Raw genomic sequence first — 25,727 nt, forward strand, 5'->3', positions numbered from 1 at the left:
TTGACTCCCTGAGTGAAAGCAGCTGGCGTGGTTCAGAGAGAACCCAAGTGACCCCCTGTACTCACCACAACCCCCACCCCCCACCTCCCACTGTCAGCTCAGCTCCTTTAGGAAACACAGAACGTTCCAAAAGCTTGCCTCAGCAAAAAAAAAGTAAACTTGCTTTGCAAATCCAGTACCCTGCCTGCTTCATCCTGAGTTTTTCTTTAATTTATTGGTTCTCTTCCAAGTGGATTAATTTGAAGCCAATGAGTTATTGATCAGACACAAGCAAAAACACTGTGGCTCTATCCCTCATCCTCCTTAACACAATGTCTATACTCACACATGGATCCCCGACCCTCCTGTTTTAATTTGTTTCTTTCTCTTCTGTTGCCAATTGCTCTTTTTTTTAAAAGTAATTGCCACCTTGCACCCTATCACGGACACTCCCACATTCTCTCCGCCCCGAAGGGACTTGGTCTGTAAGTCCGATAATCGACTACCTCGTTGTTTGGGAATCCTGATGGTTTAGCATTGAGTTCTCAGGACCCAATCCCAGACTTCTTGAGGCCTCAGTTCCTACACTCACTTTAAGCTCATGCTGTCTGCTTTCCCACACTCCCTTTCAACTCGCCAGGGCCCTGTTCCGGCACTTTCTTCCAGCACGCTGAGGTGCCTTTTCCTGGGAACCACTTCCCCCCTCCCTTTAAACTGACTGGGAGTCTTGCTGCTGCTTCCCCTTTTAAACACACTGAGACTCTGCTTCCCTCAGCCCCTTCAGGCTTTTTGGCATCCCGTTTCCTGCAAACACTTTAAACGCACTGAAGTTCTGTTTCCCACACTTTTTAAACACACTGGGTTCAATTAAAAAGATTATTATGTCACATCAGATAAAGTGGATTACAAGTACCCTGGGGTTTTAATAGGAGTAACATCCAATTGACTGGAAAATGTTCCAGTCTGACACCTCGATTGCTGTTGGATCGCTGGTGTTTTTCTCTGTTGACCATTCTCAGGCTGTGGCGGAGTTGGTGGCTTGTGTGTGGGGGCAATAATGGCCTTAATGGGACGCCGGCCTAGTCTGGCCTGACCCTTACCTTCTCAGCGCTCTAATTCAGGAACTTTCCAGTAAAGTGGAACGGGGAAGGTGTACACCCACGTTACCTGGCTGGAAATCATGAGGAAGTGAGTTTGAGTCCCACCAGCGCTGTTTTCAGATCTTGCCCTGAACTGATCCAAAAGGAAAGGCTGCTGTTAGTCAAGGTGACTCTGAAGATTATCAATAATCTATCGGATCATCGTAAGGACATTTCAGGAAAGGAACCCCATAAGTCATTACCTGCTCTAGTGTATCATTAGGTCCTTGTCCCCGGTCCCTCGCTGTCTGCTGAAGTGTCCTCATTTACTGGTGCTACAGTGACAATTTCCAGGTTACGTAGAACAGTACAACATTGGAGCAGACCCTTCATCCCCACAGTGTCCATGCCAACCATGCAGCCAATGAAAGCTCATACTGTCCACCTGCATGTGGACTCCATTTTCTGCCTGTTGATGTGTCTGTCTAAATGACTTCTAAATACTGTTATTGTATCTGTTTCTACCTCACAACCCCCAGGAACCTACCAATTCATGCTTAAAAAAACTTGCTCATAAATCTCCTTTAAACATTCCTCCTCTCACCTTAAAACCAAGTCCAGTAAGATTTGACATTTCCACCCTAGGAGAAAGATGCCAACTATCTACCCCACTAGTCTCCTCATAACTGTATATACCTGTAGGTTAGTAGAGAAATATCGGCCTTGTTATCATTCGTTCCATGTTCATTGAAAGGAGAAGTGCTACACCTGCCCATTCCCCTCCTCCCTCACCCCCAATCAGGGCCCCAAATGTTAGGCAACACGTCACCTGTGAATCTGCTGGGGTCGTCTATTGTAACGAGTGCCCCCGATGCGGCCTCCTCTACATTGGTGAGACCCATCGTAAATTGGGGGACTGTTTCATCAAGTGCCTCTGCTCCATCCACCAAAAGTGAAACTTCCTGGTGACCAAACATTTTAATCTCGACTCCCATTCCTGTTCTGACATGTCGGTCCATGCCCTCCTCTTGCGCCACGATGAGGCCACCCTCAAGGTGGAGGAGAAACACCTTATATTCCGCCGGGTAGTCTCCAACCTTATGGGGCAAATATCAAATTCTCCTTACAGTAAAAAAAATTCTCTCCCCCTTCCTTTTTCTTCTATTCCCCACTATGGCCTCTTACCTCTTCTCACCTGCATATCACTTCTCCCTGGGTCCCCTCCTCCTTCCCTTTCTCCTATGGTTCACTCTCCTCTCCTATCAGATTCCTTCTTCTCCAGCTCTTTACCTTTCCAACTCATCTGGCTTCATCTATCACCTCCTAGCTATCCTTCCTCCCCTCCCCCCACCTTTTTATTCTGGTGTCTTCCCCTTCCTTTTCCATCCTGAAATTTCCACGACCAACTTCCTTCAGCATTTTGTTGTTTTGGTTCCTAAATGGTCATGCTCCCTCCAGCTCTGGGGCCTCAAATACCGAGCTCCCTGTCTTATCCCCGGATAGTTCAGGGGAAACCCTCAGGGAGCCATTTTGCCTGCTCAGCTCGATGAAGACCCATCAGTGGAACTCTGGAATTCCCTCTACTGAACAGGGGAGAAGGCACCTCTGTGCTCATAGACCCACTCACAGAGTCATACAGAGTGAAACAGGCCCTTCAGTCCACAGATCTGTGCCAACCATCACTATTCCTACATGAATCACATTTTATTGTCCCCACACTCCCATTAATTTCCTCAGATTCCACCACTCATCTACGCACCAGGGGTAATTAACCTACCAGCCCAGGCACCTTTGGGATGGTGGCGGAAACTAGTATTCCCAGAGAAAACCCATGCAGACTCAGAGAGAAGCTGCAAACTCCATACAGAGAGCACCCCGAGTCAGGATTGAACTTGGTCACTGAGGGAGCGGCTATACCAATTACGACACTCTGCCACCTTTCTTTGGGTGGGTTAGGGTTTCATATGGAGACAAGTACTGAAATAGGAAGCAACTCAGAAAGTGCTGGAGGAACTTAGCAGGCCAGGCAGTAACTCTGGAGAAAAATGAACGCTGGCGTTTGGGGTCAAGGCCAGATGAAGACCAACATATTGAATGGTGGGGCAGGCTTGAAGGAACCAGTGGCCTACTCCTGATCCTGTTTCTTTGTGTGTTTTCAATGCTGTGGAACTGCTCAGTGAGATCTCCTGCTGACGCGCCCCTTCCCAAATCCAGTTCTGCTCCTGCATCCAATGCATCAAATGCAGCAACATGGAGCCTGGCGTGGAATCATTTCAAGAGCTCTAGGACTTTTGGATGACTTACTAAATTTGGTTAACTACTGAATTGTTAGCGAATTAGAAAAGATCCGAGAAAGGGATTGTAACCCCCTGGGGGACTGTTTCCAAGTCCAGAAAGACTGGTCTGTTTCAGCCCTGCCCAGTTTGTAGGGTGACCTCGCTGAACCCAAGTGTGCATTCATTTAAACTCTACTCAATACCTGCTCACCATGCAACACCAATTGCCAACAATGTCTATTTGCAGAGGTTACAAACTTATGTAGATAATGTACAAAGAGCTTAAAAACAAGGTAGTCTTTCTTAATTCACGGAGTCATCACAGACGGCCTCCCCACAACCTGCCCAGCATTGTTGCTGCTGACAGAGCAGTTGCAACAGGACTCAATCTAAGAAGAAGTAATTGCCTTGGAAAAGCAATATCGTTAGCCACCAATATTCCAAATTCAAGAAAGGGAACTGAACTAGCACATGTAGAAATGCTGGAGGAACTCAGCAGGTCAAGCAGAAATGGACAGTCAACATTTCAGGTTAAGACCCTTCACCTGGACTGAAAGGTCAAGGGGAAATGGTCAATAGAAAGTGAGGGGACGAGCTGTGACGAGAGCTGAAAAGCGATAGGTGGATCCAGGTGGGGAGGGGGTAACAGGCAGATAAAATGTTCACGTGCTGCATAGGATATTCAGGCTGGTACACGGGTACAGTGACAGAGGTTGCTGCATCACATTACCAGAGACGTAGGTTCAATCCTGGCCTTGGTCGCGAGCTGTGTGGAGCTTGCATGTTCTCCTGTGACTCTGTGGGTTTTCTCTAAGTGTCCTGGCTCCTTCCCGCATCCTAGAGACATGAGGTAGTCGGTCATTGGGAACTGTAAATTGCCCCCCTCAATGTAGCTGAGTAGTGGAACATGGGGGGGGGTTGGAGTTGAAGGGAGGGTGTGGAGAATAACATGGACTTAGTAAGTGGTTGATGGTCAGGAGGAAATCAGTGTGCCAAAGGGTCTATTTCCTTCAGTGATTGGTTTGCCACTTTTTCTGATCTTCTTCATGATCCCGGTGCCACATGTTTTGACTTCCCAGATTGCCCAGACTTTGCCGGAGTATCGTCAATGACATGTTACTTGCTGACCCTCCTCGGCCATGTGACAGGCGCTCTCCTCATGAACAGCCACGGCACGCATGTCAGAAACATCTTTCCCTTGCCCTGCTGTGGTTACAGAAGCACACTTTGGTACGGTAGCTGGTCTGAGGATATCATCCACTGGCAATACGTGGTCAATGTGAACCTTGCGGACAAAAAATGAGGCCCTTGGAAAATTAGGTAGCACCTATGGAAAGACATGATATTTTAATTCTGCTAAAGGGCCTCAGAGCTGAAATGCTAACTGTTTCTCCCTCCACCAATGCTGCCTAAGTGTTTGCCCCATTTTCTGATGGTATTTCAGATTCCTTGAAAGCCTGAAGTTTTTGATTTTCAGAGACCTTGTGGAATCTGTTTCCAATTTTCACTGGATAATACCCAGTCCTATAAACCTCCTGCACTTCGCCCATGGTCTCACTTCCGACCTGTTGAAGGTGCTTGTGCCTCTCAGAACTTGTGACCGGAGCCATGGCATTTAACCTGTTTCCATTTCTGCTCCTCTGTTTCACTCTCCCGTGGTACATCACAGGCTCCTTTTCCTTCTCATTGCATGTCAGCAGTCTACATCCTGCCATGGTATGAACTGTGATTCGATAGCTTCAAAACAATGCCGCTTGACAACCCACCCACCCTGCGTAACTTGTTTCTGTTATGGCTCCTCTACCCTCAGAACTGTTTCACTTCCCCATGGGAAGATGGGTGGCAAGCAGAAGTGAAACAATCCTTTACCACATCAGTAAATACAAACTCTTGTCTGACACCAGCGCTTGAGACAAACAGTCTGTGTCAAAGATTCCCCGAGTGTTCAACAAGTGGATGTCAACCAGTGCCAAACACTGCTGCATTCTATGCAGTCCTGAAGAACGATCATTAACCATTTATTCATTTCCATAGATGCTGCCTGACCTGCTGAGTTCCCCCAGCACTTTGTGTACGTTGCTCTGCATTACTTTTCATACACTCGTCAATATTGCCCCTTGCTGCACCTCATCTGGTGCAGTAACAAGAAACGTTCAGCATTTTGAAAAACTATTTTGGTCTTCTTTGCCTTGGCCAGTCATTAGCCCCTGCAGCCAAAACCTTCATGTTCAAGTGTTGCAATCTGATGGCATGAACATTGACTTCTCTAACTTTCGTTAACGCCCCACCTCCCCTTCGTACCCCATCCCTTATTTATTTATTATTATTATTATTTTTATTTTTTCCCCTTTTTTTTCTCCCTTTTTTCTCCCTCTGTCCCTCTCACTATACACCTTGCCCATCCTCTGGGTCCCCCCCCCTTTCTTTCTCCCTAGGCCTCCCGTCCCATGATCCTCTCCCTTCTCCAGCCTCATATCCCTTTGCCAATCACCTGTCCAGCTCTTGGCTCCATCCCTTCCCCTCCTGTCTTCTCCTATCATTTTGGGTCTCCCCCTCCCCCTCTCAAATCTCTTACTATCTCTTCTTTCAGTTAGTCCTGATGAAGGGTCTCGGCCCAAAACGTCAACTGTACCTCTTCCTATAGAAGCTGCCTAGCCTGCTGTGTTCCACCAGCATTTTGCGTGTGTTGCTTGAATTTCCAGCATCTGCAGATTTCCTCGTGTTGCACATGGAGTTCCTTTATGTGTTTCCTCTTATGGCTGGTGGATAGTTCATCCTGCATGTGTTTCCATGCCTTCAGAGAAGCTGACACAGAACAATTCAACACATGAACAGGCTGTTTGCCCTGCAACATCATGCTGAACCTAAATAAATTAATTAAATGCCTACAACAGGAATTCTGCAGATGCTGGAAATTCAAGCACAGTGACCTCCCAGTGACCTGCCAGAGAAAGTAGGATCTCCCAGTGGCCAGACATTTTAATTCCACATCCCATTCCCATTCTGACATGTCTATCCACAGCCTCCTCTACTGTAAAGATGAAGCCACACTCAGGTTGGAGGAACAACACCTTATATTCCGTCTGGGTAGCCTCCAACCGGACGGCATGAACATTGACTTCTCTAACTTCCGCTAATGCCCCACCTCCCCCTCGTACCTCATCCGTTATTTATTTTTATACACACATTCTTTCTCTCTCTCTCTCCTTTTTTTCCCTCTGTCCCTCTGACTATACCCCTTGCCCATCCTCTGGGTTTCCACCCACCCCACCGTCTTTCTCCCCGGACCTCCTGTCCCATGATCCTCTCATATCCCCTTTGCCAATCACCTGTCCAGCTCTTGGCTCCATCCCTCCCCCTCCTGTCTTCTCCTATCATTTTGGATCTCCCCTTCCCCCTCCCCCTCCCACTTTCAAATCTCTTACTATCTCTTCCTTCAGTTAGTCCTGACGAAGGGTCTCGGCCTGAAACATCGACTGTACTTCTTCCTAGAGATGCTGCCTGGCCTGCTGTATTCACCAGCAACTTTGATGTGTGTTAATTAAATGCCTAACTAAGTGTATCCACTAAATGTTCATATCTCTCCATTCTCTGCACATTGATGTGTCTATCTAAGAACCTCTTAAACACCTCAATTGCCTCTAATGCCTCCATTACGTCCCCTGAAAGTATATTCCATGTACCCGCTGGTCTGTGTAAAAAATTTGCCCCACACATCACCGGTAAATTAGGCTCGCACTCCCCACCTTAAATGCATGCCCTTTAGTATTAGACATTTCAACCCTGGGAAAAGATACTGGCTGGTTACTCTGTCTATCATATCCTAACCTATTGGGCATTTCTACCTTCTGTTTTAAAAGCAACCCTTATTCTGTAGGCCTGGCCTCTGCAAAGCCTGCGTTTCTGGTTAAAAAACAATCCTTTTCAGCATTGTGGCCGTCACATTGAGTAATCTAGACATGTTGCTCCCTGTAGTGTTGGTCTTTGCAGCCTGTTTACGCTGTGGTGGTCTTGCTGAGGTAGTCCGATGGTGATTCCACCACCCTGGGAGCAGCAGATTGATTCCCATTGTAGCTCGGAGAGGTTTGTGTTCGTAAACTGGGAGCAATGTGAAAAATGGTGAAACCTTATCTGTCAGAATACAATCATCAATCCCGCCCCCCATGGATGTGTGTGTGTGTGTGTGTGTGTGTGTGTGTGTGTGTGTGTTGGTTTGCACATTTTGTCAGAATGTGGAATACTTACGCAATGTGACTGTCTCTGCACGGTTAACCAGTGCCTCATCTCATGCCTCAAAGCTGAAGTCAACTTCAACACACAGTTGGTGTGGTGACGTGCTAACAAACCAGGCCTCTCTTGCACAAGTCAGGGGTTTGCTCCTGATTCCACTCCTCCGCCATGATCTGCCTTTCTTCAACACTGGTGAACTGTGGCAGGGCAGGGTAGGAACCTGGAATGTTATTGAAGCATAATGAGATTAACTCTGGAACATTTCCAGACTTCCTGATTTCAACCTCAAATTTCTCTTACTCTCTGCTTTCCCATTCTCCTCTACCCACAGGCTCCAACAAATCCCCATCTTCTAGATGAAGGCACATATAAGCCTGTTGCCAAGTTTGCAGATGTCACTGCTGTGGTGGGCCTATTCTCAGATAATAATGAGAAATGATGAGATGGAGAACAGAAATAATGAGATAGAGGACGGATAATGATGAGATGGAGAACAGAAATGATGAGATGGAGTACAGAAATGACGAGATGGAGTACTGGAATAATGAGATAGAGGATGGATAATGATGGGATGAGTACAGAAATGATGAGATGGAGTACAGAAATGACGAGATGGCGTACAGGAATAATGAGATAGGGGATGGATAATGATGGGATGAGTACAGAAATGATGAGATGGAGTACAGAAATGACGAGATGGCGTACAGGAATAATGAGATAGGGGATGGATAATGATGGGATGAGTACAGAAATGATGAGATGGAGTACAGAAATGACGAGATGGCGTACAGGAATAATGAGATAGGGGATGGATGATGATGAGGTGAGTACAGAAATGATGAGATGGAGTACAGAAATAATGAGATAGGGGATGGATGATGATGAGGTGAGTACAGAAATGATGAGATAGAGGACAAATAATGATGAGATGGAGAACAGAAATGAGATGGAGTATAGATAATGATGAGATGGAGTACAGAAATGATGAAATGGAGTGTAGAAATGATGAGATGGAGTACAGAAAAGATGAGATAGAGGATGGATAATGATGAGGTGAGTACAGAAATGATGAGATGGAGTACAGAAATAATAAAATAGAGGATGGATAATGATGAGATGAGTACAGAAATGATGAGATGGAGGATGGATAATGATGAGATGGAGAACAGAAATGATGAGATGGAGTATAGATAATGATGGGATGGAGGATGGATAATGATGAGATGGAGTACAGAAATGATGAAATAGAGTGCAGAAATGATGAGATGGAGTACAGAAATGATGAGATAGAGGATGGATAATGATGAGGTGAGTACAAAAATGATGAGATGGAGTACAGAAATAATAAGATAGAGGATGGATAATGATGAGATGAGTACAGAAATGATGAGATGGAGGATGGATAATGATGAGATGGAGAACAGAAATGATGAAATGGAGTGCAGAAATGATTAGATGAAATACAGAAATGATGAAATGGAGTGCAGAAATGATTAGATGAAATACAGAAATGATGAAATGGAGTGCAGAAATGATGAGATGGAGTACAGAAATGATGAAATGGAGAACAAAAATGAGGAGAAATCCTTTAATTCCTTCAACCAGTCCCTTCCAAGAAAATGAAAACTGTTAACACAGTGAAGCTGATAGAGTGGTCCAATAGTTAGGTCAAGGGACTGCTAATCAATTTTGTTCTTGATCAGTGTGGACAAGTTGGGCCAAAGGGTCTGCTTCTGTGCAATACCACTCTATGACTCCGATATGCAACAACAGCTTTGCCTTCTGGCCTGCGGTGAGCTAATGCACAGTCAAGTTACCAAAACAGTCTCACAGTCTCACCAGAAGTTGTTCTTCATCTTGAAGTGCTTCTCACCAATGAACAAGCATCTGGTAGTGGGTGTCCCTCCCCTGTATGGACCAGTCTAGTAATAAGACCACAAGACCATAAGATATAGGAGCAGAAGTAGGTCATTCGACTCATCAAGTCTGCTCTGCCATTCAATCATGGGCTGGTCTAATTCTTCCAGTCATCCCCATTCCCCTGCCTTCACTCCATACCCTTTGATGCCCTGGCTAATCAAGAACCTATTTATCTCTGCCTTAAATACACCCAATGACTTAGCCTCCACAGCCGCTCGTGGCAACAAATTCCACAGATTTACCACCCTCTGACTAAAGTAATTTCTCCACATCTCAGTTCTAAAAGGACGTCCTTCAATCCTGAAGTCGTGCCCTCTTGTCCTAGAATCCCCTACCATGGGGAATAACTTTGTCATATCTAATCTGTTCAGGCCTTTTAACATTCGAAATGTTTCTATGAGATCCCCCCTCATTCTCCTGAACTCCATGGAATACAGCCCAAGAGCTGCCAAATGTTCCTCATATGGTAAGCCTTTCATTCCTGAAATCATTCTCGTGAATCTTCTCTGAACCCTCTCCAATGTAAGTATATTCTTTCTAAGATAAGGAGCCCACAACTGCACACAATACTCCAGGTTTGGTCTCACGAGTGCCTTATAGAGCCTCAACATTACACCCCTGCTTTTATATTCTATACCTCTAGAAATAAATGCCAACATTGCATTTGCCTTCTTCATAACCGACTCAACCTGCAGGTTAACCTTTAGGGTATCTTGCATAAGGACTCCCAAGTCCCTTTGCGTTTCTGAATTTTGAATTCTCCCCCCATCTAAATAATAGTCTGCTCGTATATTTCTTCCACCAAAGCGCATGACCATACTCTTTCTAACATTGCATTTCATTTGCCACTTCTTTGCCCGTTCCCCTAAACTATCGAAGTCTCTCTGCAGGCTCTCTGTTTCCTCAACACTACCTGCTCCTCCACCTATCTTTGTATCATCTGCAAATTTAGCCACAGATCCATTAATACCATAGTCCAAATCATTGGCATACATCGTAAAAAGCAGTGGCCCCAACTCCGACCCCTGTGGAACTCCACTGGTAACCGGCAGCCAGTCAGAATAGGATCCCTTTATTCCCACTCTCTGTTTTCTGCCGACCAGCCAACGCTCCACCCACGCTAGTAACTTCCCTGTAATTCCATAGGCTCTTATGTTGCTAAGCAGCACCTTGACCATATGTGCGGCACCTTGTCAAAGGCCTTTGGAAAACTATGGGGCAGTCTGGTACTGGAGTGTTCCTCCCCTGGATGGTGCAGTCTACGGCTCGCTCTGTAACAATTTTTATTTTCATTTTGAAACCACTACTGTCATTTTCTTCATCGCTACTTGTGGTGTACATTGTGTCCAAACACTACTCGTCCATCTCAATGTTGTGCTAACTTCTCATCTGTGGGGTTTGACCCATCATCGCCTTCCTTCTGTTGTACTCAGCTGGGTTACCACAACTCTGGATCACTGTGTTCTGTCCAGCCTTCCGTGCATTTTACTGCGCTAAACCAAAAGGACTGTGACTCTGTGGTTCTCATGGAATCAACGACAGGACTTTTGACCATAGTCGTTTCTTTTGCTACTTGTCAGTCGAGTTTATTGTCATGTGCACCTGTACATGGAAGGCCTAATTCCAGCAACATCGTGGACACAGAACATTAGGGACACAATCTTCACAAGAAAATACACAAGTTATGCAAACTTATACAAGGAAGGACGCAGAACAAACAATGACGAAGTCCATTGTACCACAAAGTGATCACAGTGTTGCTGCATTAAGATAATGATCGGGGATGTGCACGTTGGTTCAGAAAGCAGATGGTTGCAAGGAAATCGCTGCTGTTGAATTTGGCGGTGTGGGTCCTGAGGAAAGGTCTCAGCCCATAGACGCTGCCTGACCTGCTGATTCCTCCAGCAGTCTGGCTCTACTGTTGGTGGCTACAAGAAGATGACATGGTCTGGATGCTGGGGAGTCTTTGATGTCAGGTACTGCCTTGTTGAGACAGAACCTCCTGTAGGTACCACCGATGAAGGGAGGGATGTCTCTCTGACATATTGGTCTGAATCCACTACTCTCTGCACCTTCTTACTGTCCTGCACATTCGAATTGCTCTATCAGACCATGATACAACCCATCAGAATACACATTCAAATTGCTCTATCAGACAATAGACAATAGGTGCAGGAGTAGGCCATTCGGCCCTTCGAGCTAGCACCAACATTCACTGTGATCATGGCTGATCATCCACAATCAGTACCTTTTTCCTGCCTTCTCCCCATATCCCTTCACTCCACTATCTTTAAGAGCTCTGTCTAACTCTTTTTTGAAAGAATCCAGAGAATTGGCCTCCACTGCCTTCTGAGGCAGAGCATTCCACAGAACCACAACCCTCTGTGTGAAAAAGTTTTTCCTCAACTCCGTTCTAAATTGTCTACCCCTTATTCTAAAACTGTAGCCTCTGGTTCTGGACTCCCCCAACATTGGGAACATGTTTCCTGCCTCTAGCGTGTCCAATCTCTTAATAATCTTACATGTTTCAATCAGATCCCCTCTCATCCTTCTAAATTCCAGTGTATACAAGCCCAGTCGCTCCAATCTTTCAACATATGACAGTCCTGCCATCCCGGGAATTAACCTCGTGAACCTACGCTGCACTCCCTCAATAGCTAGAATGTCCTTCCTCAAATTTGGAGACCAAAACTGTACACAATACTCCAGGTGCATGATGCAACCCGTCAGACTACAATGCATTCGTGCTGATGGGACCTTTACTCATTGCTGGGGATCCTATCACTTTGCTGGCGTTGGCACAAATAAACAAACAAACAGACAAATAAATAAATAGACAGACAGATTAAATAGACAGATCAAATAGACAGATAAATAGACAGATAGACTGATAGACAGATAAATAGACAGATGGATAGACAGATAGATAGATAGATAAATAGACAGATGAATAGACAGATTGATAGACAGATAGACAGATTACATAGATAGATTGATAGATAAATAAACAGACATAAATAGACAGATGGATAGACAGATTAGATAGATCGATGGAAAATAATAAAAGCATGAGTTGTAGAGTCCTTGAAAGAGAACCTATAGGTTCTGGAATCATTTCAGCGTCTAGGTGTGTGAAATTATCCACATGGTTTTGAGGTCTGATGGTTGTAGTGTAATAACTGTTCCCAAACCTGGTCATGTGGTGCCTGAATTCCTCTACCTTCTGCGTGATGGTGGTAGTGGGAATAGACCATGGCCTGGGTGATGAGGGTCTTTGATGATGAATACTGCTTTCTTGTGGCAGTGCTCCTTGTAGATGTGCTCAATGATGGGAGGGGGGGGTATTTTCTTGTGATGGACCGGGCTATATCCACTACTTTTGTAGGCTTTTCCATGCTTGGGAACTGGTGTTTCCATGCCAGGCCATGATACAACCAGTCAGGATACTCCCCATTGTGTATCTATAGAAGTTTGTCAAAGTTTTAGATGACATGTTCAATCTGTACAAACTTCGAAGAAATTAAAACCATAAGAATTAGAGGCACTGCCGTGGCTTCCTTGTAATGGCACTTACATGCACGCCCCAAGTCAGATCCTCTGAAATGATAATGCCAAGCAATTAAGTACTGGAGCCTGAAGATGCACACTCAAATGTTTTAAGAAAAGTTTCGTCTTCACTGCCAATCAGATTTCTGTACAGTCCATGAACGTTATTTTTGTCTGTTTTTGTTCTACTTTGTTTAATGTATTTCTTATTGTAACTTATAGTATTTGTTTATGTATCACGCTGCACTGCTGCCACAGCAGAACAAATTTCACGACGTATGTCAGTGAAAATAAACCGGATTCTGATTCTGATTCATAATCTTACTAACCTCTATCAGATTTCCCTTCACCTCTGTTGCTCCAGAGAAAACAATCCTAATGTGTCTAACCATTCTTTATAGCCTTCTGATTGAGGCAACTTCCGAGGAAACCTTTTCTGTGCCTCTCCTGAGCCTCCACACCCTTCCACATTGGTGTGTCTGGCAAAATCACCTCCTTGTGTTCACGTGTAGCCTCATCACAAGCACCTTCTCACTTGTCCTCTATCTCAGTAATGACATCTACTGGGGTATAAACCCTCTCTTCCTTCTGTCTATGATTTGTTGCAGCCTCTGAAATTTACCATAAACCCTGTCTGGGGCTGGTCTGCCACTGCATTGTCCACCAGCCAAATTTTATAATATTGGCTTGTACTTTGCAATCAATTTTGCATGGACTGTTTTTCCCTCACTTCATCTCACCATGATTGATTGGGAATTTCCCAGTGTCAGTCTGTCAAGGTAGAACCAACCATCTCCACAATTGTTGCAGAGAACATATACTCCACAATGATCCCTTGTCATGTCAACTCCATCACCAGTGTTGCAATGTGTTTCACCAAATAAAATCCATTTGCAGAGTGTGCAGATAAACACACAAGGAGTCACAAAGTGAGACCTCTTTATGGAAGACCCTCATACACAGCCTCCCTTAAACTTTCTATAAAATTGATACAGTGATAAGGTCACTTGGTCACATAAAATAATCCTTTAAAAAGTACCAGGCTGAAAGCGATTATTTCGGCTCACGGATAATGTTACTTCAACGTAGTCACTCACTGACTCACAAACACCTCTTGGTAGGGCATGGAAAAAGGCCAATTGTAATGTCCTTGCCTCAACAATGATGTCACAACCCTGAGGACTGGCAACACAACAATATTTTGCAAACATATGACTCACATCCTGAGCTTGGAAAGGACACAACTGTGTGGCTCTTCGCATTAGCCACAGACTGTTTCTAGGCACAGAGCAAGAGAGGAAAGCCACACTCACTTTCTGTTCAACTGCCTCTTCACTTCTGCTTTGGGATTTCCCAAGTCTGCAGAACTGTAGACCTGGCAACCCTTTCAGACACAGGCACAGCTATCTGACTGCAGATAGTCTCAGCCCTTCTCAGTATATCATGGCGTCATAGGAATGCTAGTGCAGACTTTGGGACGTGGGCCTGCTGATGTGTGAGGGTGAGTCAGTCAGGGTGAAGGACGGACTTCACTCCATCATTCCTGAGAGCACTGGCTGCTCCAGTGGGCACCACCATCCAATCTGCCATAACTGTGGCATGTACAATATTGACTCTGAACTATCCTTGTTGTCCTAAGGCTCTATCCCTTTAAGGATTGGCTCAGGGGACCAATTGTATTGTTGCAAAGTTTTATAGCGGGTAATGTTCCAGATGCACTGTGTATGTCGGGGGTGGCGGGGGGGGGGAACAGAGTAACAAATGTTGTCTGCTTTAGTTTTGAAAAGTAATTTATCATTAATTTCAATTGCTATTTTCCAGAATTTTAAAGTGAGCAATACCGAGACATACTGCCAGAAGTGCTGGTTGATAAGGTGATGAAGTTAGACTGGCCAGGCCCAAATGAGGAAAAATGTTCTCACCCCAAAGAGGTAAAGGTGAATGTGTACTTAGAGGTAATGAGGTGCATGATTCTATTGAGGGAATGCACGATAGAGCATTTGCTAGTGCCCAGATCACTGGCATTCTTCTCACTACTAACATTTTTTAGATTCTTCCTTACTTCTAATATTTGTATATCTGTGCACTTGTAGTGCTACTGTGACACTGCAATTTCCTCTATCAGGCAGGAGGAACAAAAGTCTCAGGTCCCTCACCACCAGGTTCAGGAACAGTTATTACCCCTCAACTATCAAACTCCTGAACCAGCATGAATAACTTTACTCACCCAAACTCTGAACTGATTCCACAGCCTCATATACAAAAGTCTTAGGCACACGTACATAGCTGGGGGGCCTAAGATTATTGCACAGTATTACAGTATTTTATGTTTTGCATTGTACCATGGCTGCAAAAATAAATCCTGACATCTATGAGTGACAATATACCTCATTCTGATCTGGGTCCCTATTGTAGACTGAGAGTGGGGAGGGGACAGGAAGAGGGGTACCATGATTGGGAAAAGGAGAAGGGAGAGGGGAAGGAGTGGGAAGCACTAGAGAGACAGTCTGTAATGATCAATAAACCAAATGTTTGGAATCAAATAGCCTTACCTGGTGTCTCAGGGCTGGGTGTGTCTCAGCCCCCCACCCCTGCCACTCCTCTGCCACCTGTCCCACACCCCACCCTCGCCATTCCAAACATCCTTTGCTCCTGCCAGATTTTAAAACTTGCTCTCCACCCAACATTGACAAATACAGTTCTGTGCAAAAGTCTTAGGCACCCTAACTATACAGTGCCTATAAAAAATATTCATCGCCCCCCCCTCAGAAGTTTTCATGTTTTATTGTTTTACAACATTGAATCACTGTTGATTTAATTTGGCTTCTTTTGACACTGATCAACAGAAAAAAACTTTTCGTGTCAAAGTGAAAATAGATCTCTACAAAGTGATATAAATTAATTGCAAATATAAAACACAAATAATTGATTGTATTAACCCCTTTTAATATGACACACCAAGTCATCACTGGTGCAGCCAATTGGTTTTAGAAGTCACATAATTAGTTAAATGGGGATCACTGTGTGTAGTCAAGGTGTTTCAATTGATTGTAGTAAAAATACACCTGTATCTGGAAGGTCCAATTGCTGATGGGTCAGTATCCTGGCAAAAACTACACCATGAAGAAAAAGAACACTCCAAGCAACCCCGCAAAATGCTTATTGAAAAGCACAAGTCCGGAGATGGATGCAAGAAAATTTCCAAGTCACTGAACATCCCTTGGAGTACAGTTCAGTCAACATCAAGAAATGGAAAGAATATGGCACAGCTGTAAATCTGCCTGGAGCAGGTCACCCTCGAAAGCTGAGTGACTGTGCAAGAAGGGGATTGGTGAGGGAGGCCACCCAGGGACCGATGACAACTCTGGAGGAGTTGCAAGCTTCAGTGACTGAGATGGGAGAGACTGCACATAGAACAACTGTTGCCCTGGTGCTTCATTAGTCACAGTTTTATGGAAGAGTGGCAAAGAGAAAGCCACTGTTGAAAAAGATTCACATGAAATCTGAGTTAGTGTTTGCCAGAAGGCATGTGGGAGACTCTGAAGTCAGCTGGAAGAAGGTTCTATGGTCTGATGAAACCAAAATTGAGCTTTTTGGCCATCAAACTAAATGCTATGTTTGGCGTAAGCTAAACACTGCACATAATTAAAAACACACCATCTCTACCGTGAAGTATGGTGGTGGCTGTATCATACTGTGGGAATGCTTCACTGCAGCAGGCCCTGGAAGGCTTGTGAAGGTAGAGGGTAAAATGGATGCAGCAAAATACAGTGAAATCCTGTTGGAAAACTTGGTGCAGTCTTCAAGACAACTGTGACTTGGGAGAAGATTTGTTTTCTACTAAGACAATGACCCCAATTATAAAGCCAAAGCTACACAGGATGGCTTAAAAACAACAAAGTTAATGTCCTGGAGTGGCCAAGTCAGAGTCTAGACCTCAATCCAATTGAGAATTTGTGGCTGGACTTGAAAAGGGCTGTTCACTCATGATCCCCATGCAATCTGACAGATCTTGAGCAGTTTTGTAAAGAAGAATGGGGGAAAAATTGCAGTGTCCTGATGTGCAAAGCTGTTAGAGACCTATCCACACAGACTCAAGGCTTTAATTGCTGCCAAAGGTACTAAATACTAACTTGAAGAGGGTGAATACTTATGCAATCAATTATTTTGTATTTTATATCTATAATTAATTTAGATTACTTTGTAGAGATCTGTTTTCACTTTGACACAAAGTCTTTTTCTGTTGATTAGTGTCAAAAGAAGCCAAATTCAATGTTGTAAAACAATAAAACATTAAACATACTTTAATTAGATTATGAAGACACACAGTCCTCTTTTATTGTCATTTAGTAATGCGTGCATTAAGAAATGATACAATATTTCCTCCGGTGTGATATCACAAAACATAGGACAGACCAAGACTGAAAAAACTGACAAAACCACATAATTATAACATCTAGTTACAACAGTGCAACAATACCATAACTTGATGAAGAAGTCCATGAGCACAGTAAAAGTTCAAAGTCTCTCAAATGTCCCACATCGCACGCAGACGGGAGAAGGAAGAAAAACTCTTCCTGTCATGCCCGACCACAATCCGTCTCTGAGTCATCCAAAAACTTCAAGCCTCCAAATCAGCTCTCCAACACTGAGTACTGAGCGCCATCTCTGTCCGAACGATTCGACCTCAATCTCGGTCGCTAACAGCAGGCAAAGCCAGGGATTTTGAGGCCTTCCCTCCGGAAGATTCCCGACTGCACAGTTACGACAGCAACGAACGAGCGTTTCAGAAATTTCTCCATATGTTCCTCTGTGCTTTCACGTCCATCTCCATCAAATCAGAATTGTCCACGGCCCCTATTTAACAGATACAATATCATTTTTCACCGGAGGGCTGAGCACGCGCGGCACGCTGCTCTCTCTCCTCCCACTATTTGTCTTCTTTTGCACATTGGTTCTTTATTTATGTATAGATTTTCATAAATTCTAATGTATTTATTTTATTTTCCTGTAAATGCCTGCAAGAAAATGATTCCTAAATTAGCAGAAGGTAGCATATGCTGACATATACGTACTTTGATAATAAATTTACTTTGACTTTGATTTTGGATTTCAGGTCAAGTGCCTGTGTGAAGATTGGAGAGACAATTTTACTCTGTGTTTTGATCTAGCTGTGGAGGATAAATTAGAGGAAATGAAGGCCAAGATGTGATTGTTGTCAAAGGTAGGGGAGGAGAGGTCTGCACTCGCGTTCCAGGACATGTTCGATACACTGCAGGCACACTTCAAGCCCGGAAGTGAATGAGCTGAGTGCTTTTGGATCTCTACATGCAACCAGGGTTAGGGGAATCCACTGACACTTGCTCAATGGAGCTGAGAATGCTGAGTTTAGGGGCTCTCTCAAGTACAGGGCAGCTGATTAGTGAATTTTCAATCCATTCCATTACACAAGATGGAGATAATGAAGTTGCTGTTTAGAAATAGCAATGAACAGCCAAAACAGAAGAGCCCAGACCTGAGAAAGAGTGGGTGGGATGTGGATTGGAAAATCATGTCTATATTCAGTCAATGACAAACAGCAGGTTGAGATGAGCCATGCGTGGTCAAGACTGGGTCAGACTCACAACGTCTGTCGAGCTCACTGCACCTTGTACCAGGTGAGGTTGATTCAGTGTATGTTGGTGCCAGGGTGTCCTGTGACATTTCACTTGACTTGATGTGGCAGCCGTCCCGAGGTGGTGCAGTTGAAACCAACGAGCCATGTGCTGATCATATACAACCAGCCGGCACTGGAAGCAGGCTGTGACATGCCCGGAGAAGGTAATGAACGCAAAGGAACATGGGAGGAACGATGGAATTTTCAAAAAATAAAGAATCACTTTATTTGACACATGTAATCAAAACATTGAAATGTGTTGTTTGCATCAACAGCCAACACAGTCCAAGGGTGTGCTGGGGGCTGCCCGCAAGTGTTGCTCTGCTTTCAACACCAACACTGCAAGCCACAGCTTACTAAACCATACGTCACTGGAGCGTATGTGGGAGGAAACTGGAGCACCTACAGGAAACGCCCGCGGTCACGGGGAGAACATCCTCACAGGGAATTGAACCCCAATTGCTGAAGCTGTAAAGCGCCATGCCAACCACTAAGCTGCCTTGCCACTCCTTGTAGAGACAGGAAAGATAATCACTCCCATAATCGGAACTGGTAAAGATGCAGTGAGATGTCCTGAAGCTTGTTCCAGTGCGACACCAGCCACGGATCAGTCTGTCTACCTCTGCACCACAACGGGTGCCGAGGATACAAAGCCAGAGACAGTCAGCGTGGTGAGCCACAGGTCAATCTCTCACCACTGGCTGGAGATGGAGAAGGCCACCAGACAAGTCAATGGATGAGAAGGCTAGAATATTAGACCACACTTGCAGTATTGTGAGCAGTTTAGGACCCCTTATCCAAGAAAGAAAAATGTGCTGGCAATGGAGAGATTCCAGAGGAACTTCACGAGAATGATCCTGGTAATGAAAGGGTTAACATATGAGGAGCTCTTGATGTCTCGGAGCCTGTACTCTCTGCCGTTTAGAAGAATGGGGGGGAATCTCATTGAAACCCACTGAATATTGAAAGCCCTAGACAGAGTGGACATGGAGAGGGTGTTTCCTGTAGTGGGGTAGTTTAGGACCAGGGGACACAGCCTCAGAATAGAAGACATTCCTTTAGAACAGAGACGTTGAGGAGTTTCTTGAGCCAAAGGGTGGTGAATCAGTGGAATTCATTGCCACAGATGGCTGTGTAGGCTAAGTCAATGGGTACATTTAAAGTGGAGGTTGATAGGTTCTTGATTAGTGTGTGTGTTAAATGTCACAAGCTTTGATCCTACTCACCAGCCACAAGGCTGACATCAGGAGTGTGATGGAACACTTTCACTTGCCTGGATGAGTGCAACTTCAACAACACAGAGGCTCAGCAGCAAACAGGATGTAGGAGCCCACTTGTCAAGCTCCCCATCCACAACCACTCACTCCCTCTGTCACTAACACACAGTGGCAACAATCTGTACCATCTACACGACCCACTGCAGCCACTCACCAACCCTCCCTAGACAACACCCTCCAAACCCACAACCCCTACCAGCCAGAAGGACAAGGAAGGCGTCCGTTGATCAGGGTCAATCACGGATGTCTACATGATACAGGGCAGTACGATATGGAGAGAAAACTCTTGCCCAGATAGCAAGCTCCCCTCGCCAAACAACTGATGAACCCAAAGAACGGCAGAGACCGATAAAGTCTAGCACCAGTGGAGTTGCAGGAGTTACCAGTCAGCATTGAACTCAACATGGGACTGCCTTAGGGGCTCCAGCTCTGGATTTTTCCCTTGGGGTTTACTCCCAAAGACTTCTACATGAGTGGGTAATAGCTGAAAGGCAGCAGAAGTTTGAGATCAAGAGTTTTCCTTCTCCCAGATGAGCTGCCAACCACGACTGATGAACCCCATCTGCCCGAAGGGACTGGTTTTAAGTGCCAGTAACCCACCTTTGCCCCTTTCTCCTGTCAGTAGAAGCAGTTCCACCGGGCTCAGTGCTAGGCCACACGTGAAGGTCAGGAGCTGGACTTGATTGTCACAGGCTATTTGAGGCACATGCCTTTGGGAGTATTTAACAGGTAGTGGGAGCTTGTTCCCATTACCACCCCCAGCTATAACGACCTGAAGGGACCAGAAGGACAAGGGCAGCAAAAGCAAAGGAATATCTTCAAATGGAAGTTGCCCTCCGAGCCACACTCCATGCTGACTTGGAAGTATATCACTGCTACTTCACCTTCGCTGGGTCAGAATCGTGGAGCTCTGTCCCCAGTGCATGCACCTGCCACTCAAGCAGTGAAGTTGTTCAAGAAGGCAGCTCATCGGCCACCCTCTCGAGAGCAACTCGGGATTGGCAATAAATATTCTAGTTATACGTACCTGGTCTGAATTACAGACTCCTGGAAGGACTCAGCAAGTCAGGCAGCATCTGAGGAAACCAGCAGATAGTGCTTGAGCCTTTGAGCTCCTCTGGCAGATTTCTGATCTGGATTTCCTCATCTGCAGCCTCTTGTGCCTCCTAAATTGCAAATTGGTCTCCAGTGTCCCAGAGAGAGAGAGATGGAGGCTTAATGGTCTGGGGAAGTAGGGAGAGGAATGCATTTTCCCTGAGAGCCAGCACAAACTTGATGAACTCGACCGTCAGACTTCAGGAACATGTGCCATATGGAAATATAAGCAACTGAATACAACAGTTTACACTTGGTGACATCAGAGAGATCGACTCCCGGCCAGCTGCAGCAGACAGCCCTGGGAGGCTCTGTCTCATTAAATGCCTTTGCACCTTCCCATGCCAGCTGGAAAACCAACAGCCTTTGCCCCTCAGTTACAGTACGAGCCCAGACTATCATTTATCACACCCAGAGAAGCATTCAAACCAAATTTATACAAGTCACATTTCAACTATTGTGATGTTTCATTGTTGAGAGCAGTGTTTTTAATTCCTGGCGGGTTTGTAAGTCTGAGCCAGGATTGTTACCCTTTCTGTGCTGAGTTCACTGTGACCTCAGCTTGGACTATATTTAGTCTCAGCGCGCCTGGGTTAACAGAGTGGGGGAGGGGTGGAGCTGCTGTTCCTTCTCACTCCAAAAGCTCCAGAGTCTGATTAGCTTCTGCTGCAAAACGTGGGTCATTGGTCGAGAGCAGAATTAGAAGCTGCTCCTATCCAAATCTCAGGCTTGGTTCCCTAGTCTCAAGGAGTCAAAGACCATGTAATAGGGTGACACAGTGAAACAGCTGGGTAGATCTACTGCCTCACAGCTCTATTGACCAGGGTTCGATCCTGACCTCTGGTGTTATTACATGTTTTGTGTTTGCTCAGGGTTCTCCATTTCTGAGCTCGTTCGGAAGGCATTTGGCGTGGGTGCCTTTATTGGACGAGGCAGTGAATATAGGAGTTGGGACGTCATGTTATGGTTACATAAATTGCTGATAAGGCTGCACAGAGTATTCTGTACAGATTGGTCGCCGTGCCATTGGAAGAGTGTGATTAAGCTGCAGTAAACTTCACACTGACGTTACCTGGATGGTGGGGGTGGCTTTAATTATAAGGAGAGACTAGATGGGTTGGGGCTGTTTTCCCTGCAGCATAGAAAGCTGAGGTAGTAGACTTATACAGTCATGATGGGCTTAAAAAAGGTAGACAGTCACGGTCTTTTTCCCATGGTAGGGGAGACTAAAACTAGAGGTTATAAGATCAAGAGTGAGCGAGGAAAGATTTAATGGAGCGTGTTTTCTACACAAAGGGGGATGGGAATAAGCTACTGGAGGAAGTGGTAGAGGCATACAATTAAAACATTGAAAAGACATTTGGACAGATGCATGGATTGGAAATGTTTAGAGGGATATGGGCCAAATGGGACTCGTGTAGATTGGCATCTGGGTAGACACGAACAACTTGGGCCAAGAGGCATGTCTCCACACTGTATGACTCTATGAATCTGAAAGGTGGTGTGTGTTGTTGGAGGAGCAGTTGGGTTAACCCTCATGGAGTCACCCCTGAGGAAGGAACCACGCTGACTAAGACCCAACAAGAGAGAGGTAGCCATAGGGCAGGAAAATGGAGGTGAGTGAACTTTAACACATTTATATTCACATGTGCATGAGGGAATATTCCCTGAACCTTCCTTTCTGGTTTCTTGTTATAGAACATAAAAACATAGAAAACCTACAGCACAATACAGGCCCTTCGGCCCATAAAGCTATACCGAACATGTCCTTACCTTAGAACTACCTAGGGTTACCCACAGCCCTCTATTTTTCTAAGCTCCATGTACCTATCCGGAGTCTCTTAAAGGACCCTATTGTATCCGCCTCCACCACTGTCGCCAGCAGCCCATTCCACGCACTCACCACTCTCTGCGTAAAAGGCTTACCCCTGACATCTCCTCTGTACCTACTTCCAAGCACTTTAAAACTGTGCCCTCTCATGCTAGCTATTTCAGTCCTGGGAAAAAGCCTCTGACTATCTCCAAAAATATTATGGTACAGCTTTCCTCAAGAAACCCTTCCTGCGGGGCTGAATTGAATAGAACTGCAGAGCACACGCAGTTCCCTTGTCTGTTCAATCCAGTGACGGTCACAAAATTCCTACTGCATCTTCATTATAGGAACTTTTCATAAATTCATTTTTAGGATCTGGGTATCATTTTTAAGGCCAGCATTTACTGTCTGTCCCTAACTGCCCGAGTGGTTAGCTCAATCATTTCAAAGTTACCCATCCTGCCACAGTGGCTTGAACGCTGAAACCTAGACTCCAGGCAGATCTAAACCTGGGCAAGTAGATTCATGTAAAATAAACATCTTGGTCAGCATGGGCCAGTTGGACTGAAGGGCTCTTTTCTATGTTATACAACTCTATGACTCTCTGGTGCAGTAGTGAGGGAGCACAGCACTGTCACTGGTGCTGCCCTTTGCATGGGACTTTGAACAGGGACCCCCATCTTGTGGCGGCAGCTGGTGGTGTGGGACCTGAGGCTCCTGAACATGCTTTTTGATGGCAGAAATGAGAAGAACCAGGGTGGTGAGGATCTACTTCCCTGCAACAGTGCCCCCTGTAAATCTGATCAATGGTGGAGGGGGGGCTTTACCCGTGATGGACTGGGCCGTATCCACTACTTTTTGTTGGATTTTCCATTCAAGGGCATTGGTGTTTCCATACCAGGCCATGAAGCAACCAGTCAGTGCTAAAGAAGTTTGTCAAAGTTTTGAATGACATGCCAATTCTGTGCAAACTTCTAAGAAAGTAGAGGCACTGCTAAGCCGTTTTGTAATGGACCCAAAACAGATCCTCTGAAATAATAGTGCCAAGGATTTTAAAGTTGCTAACCCTCTCTTCCTCTGATCCCCTGATGAGGACTGGCTCATGCTCATGTTTTCCTCCTCCTGCAGTCAATAATCAGCTCTGTGGTCTTGCTGACATTGAGTTAGTGGTTATTGTTATGACACCACTCAGCCAGATTTTCAACCTCCCTCCTGTATGCTGATTCATTACCACCTTTGAATTGGCCAATGACAGTGGTGTCGTCAGCAAACTTGACTATGGCATTGGAGTTGTGCTCAGCCTCACAGTCGTAAGTGTAAAGTGAGTAGAGCAGGGGACTCAGCACACAGCCTTGTGGTGCTCCAGTGCTGACGAGATTGCGGAGGAAATATTGTCCCCAATCTGAATAGAAGCAACTATTGAGATGAAGGTCTTGAAGCTTATTGATTAGCTTTGAGAGGATAACAGTATTGAATGCAGAGCTGAGCGGAGAGCCAATGAAATGGCATCTGCTGTGGACCTGTTGTGATGATCGGCAAATTGGAGCAGATCCAAGTCGCTCCTCAAGTTGGAGTTGATATTTTTTATCTTAAAACACTTCATCAGTGGATGTAAGTGCTACTGGACTATAGTCATTGAGGCAGATTTCCATGCTCTTCTTGGGCATGGATTTAGTGAAGCCTGCTTGAAGCAGGTGGGTACCTCAGACTGCCAAGGCAAGAGGTTAAAGATCTCAGTGAAAACACTACTCATTTGACTAGCAAACACAAAGAAATCTGCAGATGCTGGAAATTCAAGCAACACACACAAAATGCTGGTGGAACACAGCAGGCCAGGCAGCATGGGGCTTGGAATTAAAATATGTGGCCATTGGGAGATCCTGCTTTCTCTGGCCAATTCCCATTCTGATATGTCTATCCTTGGCCTCCTCTACTGTCAAGATGAAGCCACACTCAGATTGGAGGAACAACACCTTATATTCCGTCTGGGTAGCCTCCAACCTGATGGCATGAACATTGACTTCTCTAACTTCCGTTAATGCACCTCCTCCCATTCTCACCCCATCCCTTATTTATTTATTATTTTTTCCCTTTTTTCTCTCTCTGTCCCTCTCACAATTACTCCTTGCCTGCTCTCCATCTTCCTCTGGCACTCCCCTCCCCCTTTCTTTCTCCCTAGGCCTCCCATCCCATGATCCTCTCCCTTCTCCAGCCTTGTATCCCTTTTGCCAATCAACTTTCCAGCTCCTAGCTCTATCCCTCCCCCTCCTGTCTTCTATCATTTCGGATCTCCCCCTCCACCTCCACCTCCCCCTCCCACTTCCAAATCTCTTCTTTCAGTTAGTCCTGAAAAAGGATCTCAGCCTGAAACGTCGACTGTGCTTCTTCCTATGGATGCTGCCTGGCCTGCTGCGTTCCACCAGCATTTTGTGCGTATCATTTGAATAGCACAAGTCTTCAGAACTCGGCCAAATATTCTGTCTGAGCTGGGTATTTTCCATGGGTTTACCCTCCTGAAGGATTCTTTTACATTGGCCTTAGACACTGAAATCACAAAGTCGACAGGACTATGAGAGTTTGCGAAGGTTCCTCCATGTTTTGTTGGCCAAAACGAGCATAAAAGGCATCTGTGAGCAAAATCTTGTTGTCACCTATACAGTATCACTTGGTTTTACTTTGTAGGAGGTGATGGAATTCAAATTCTGCTACAGCTGTCAAGCATCCTTCTTTGATTCAAGTTTGGTCCAGAAATGCCACTTTGATTGTGAGATGGCTTTCAGGAGAACTGCCTGGACTTCTTGTACAAACAAGAGAAACTCTGCGGATGCTGGAAATCCGAGCAACACACACAAAATG

The 25,727-nt window shown here is 45.3% G+C and overlaps 1 long non-coding RNA gene across 1 annotated transcript in view; it reads left to right on the plus strand.

The window, feature by feature from the left end:
- LOC134349075 (uncharacterized) overlaps nucleotides 1–21,006 on the plus strand; it is a 30,457-nt gene extending 9,451 nt beyond the window's left edge. Inside the window, exons 2-3 of the long non-coding RNA XR_010018581.1 lie at nucleotides 14,852–14,961; nucleotides 18,147–21,006. This is a non-coding gene — a long non-coding RNA (uncharacterized LOC134349075). The remainder of the gene's footprint in view (nucleotides 1–14,851; nucleotides 14,962–18,146) is intronic.
- The last annotated feature ends 4,721 nt before the right edge of the window (nucleotides 21,007–25,727 follow it).

This window comes from Mobula hypostoma, chromosome 1 (assembly GCF_963921235.1).
Source record: "Mobula hypostoma chromosome 1, sMobHyp1.1, whole genome shotgun sequence".
In the NCBI taxonomy this organism is placed as follows: Eukaryota; Metazoa; Chordata; class Chondrichthyes; order Myliobatiformes; family Myliobatidae; genus Mobula; species Mobula hypostoma.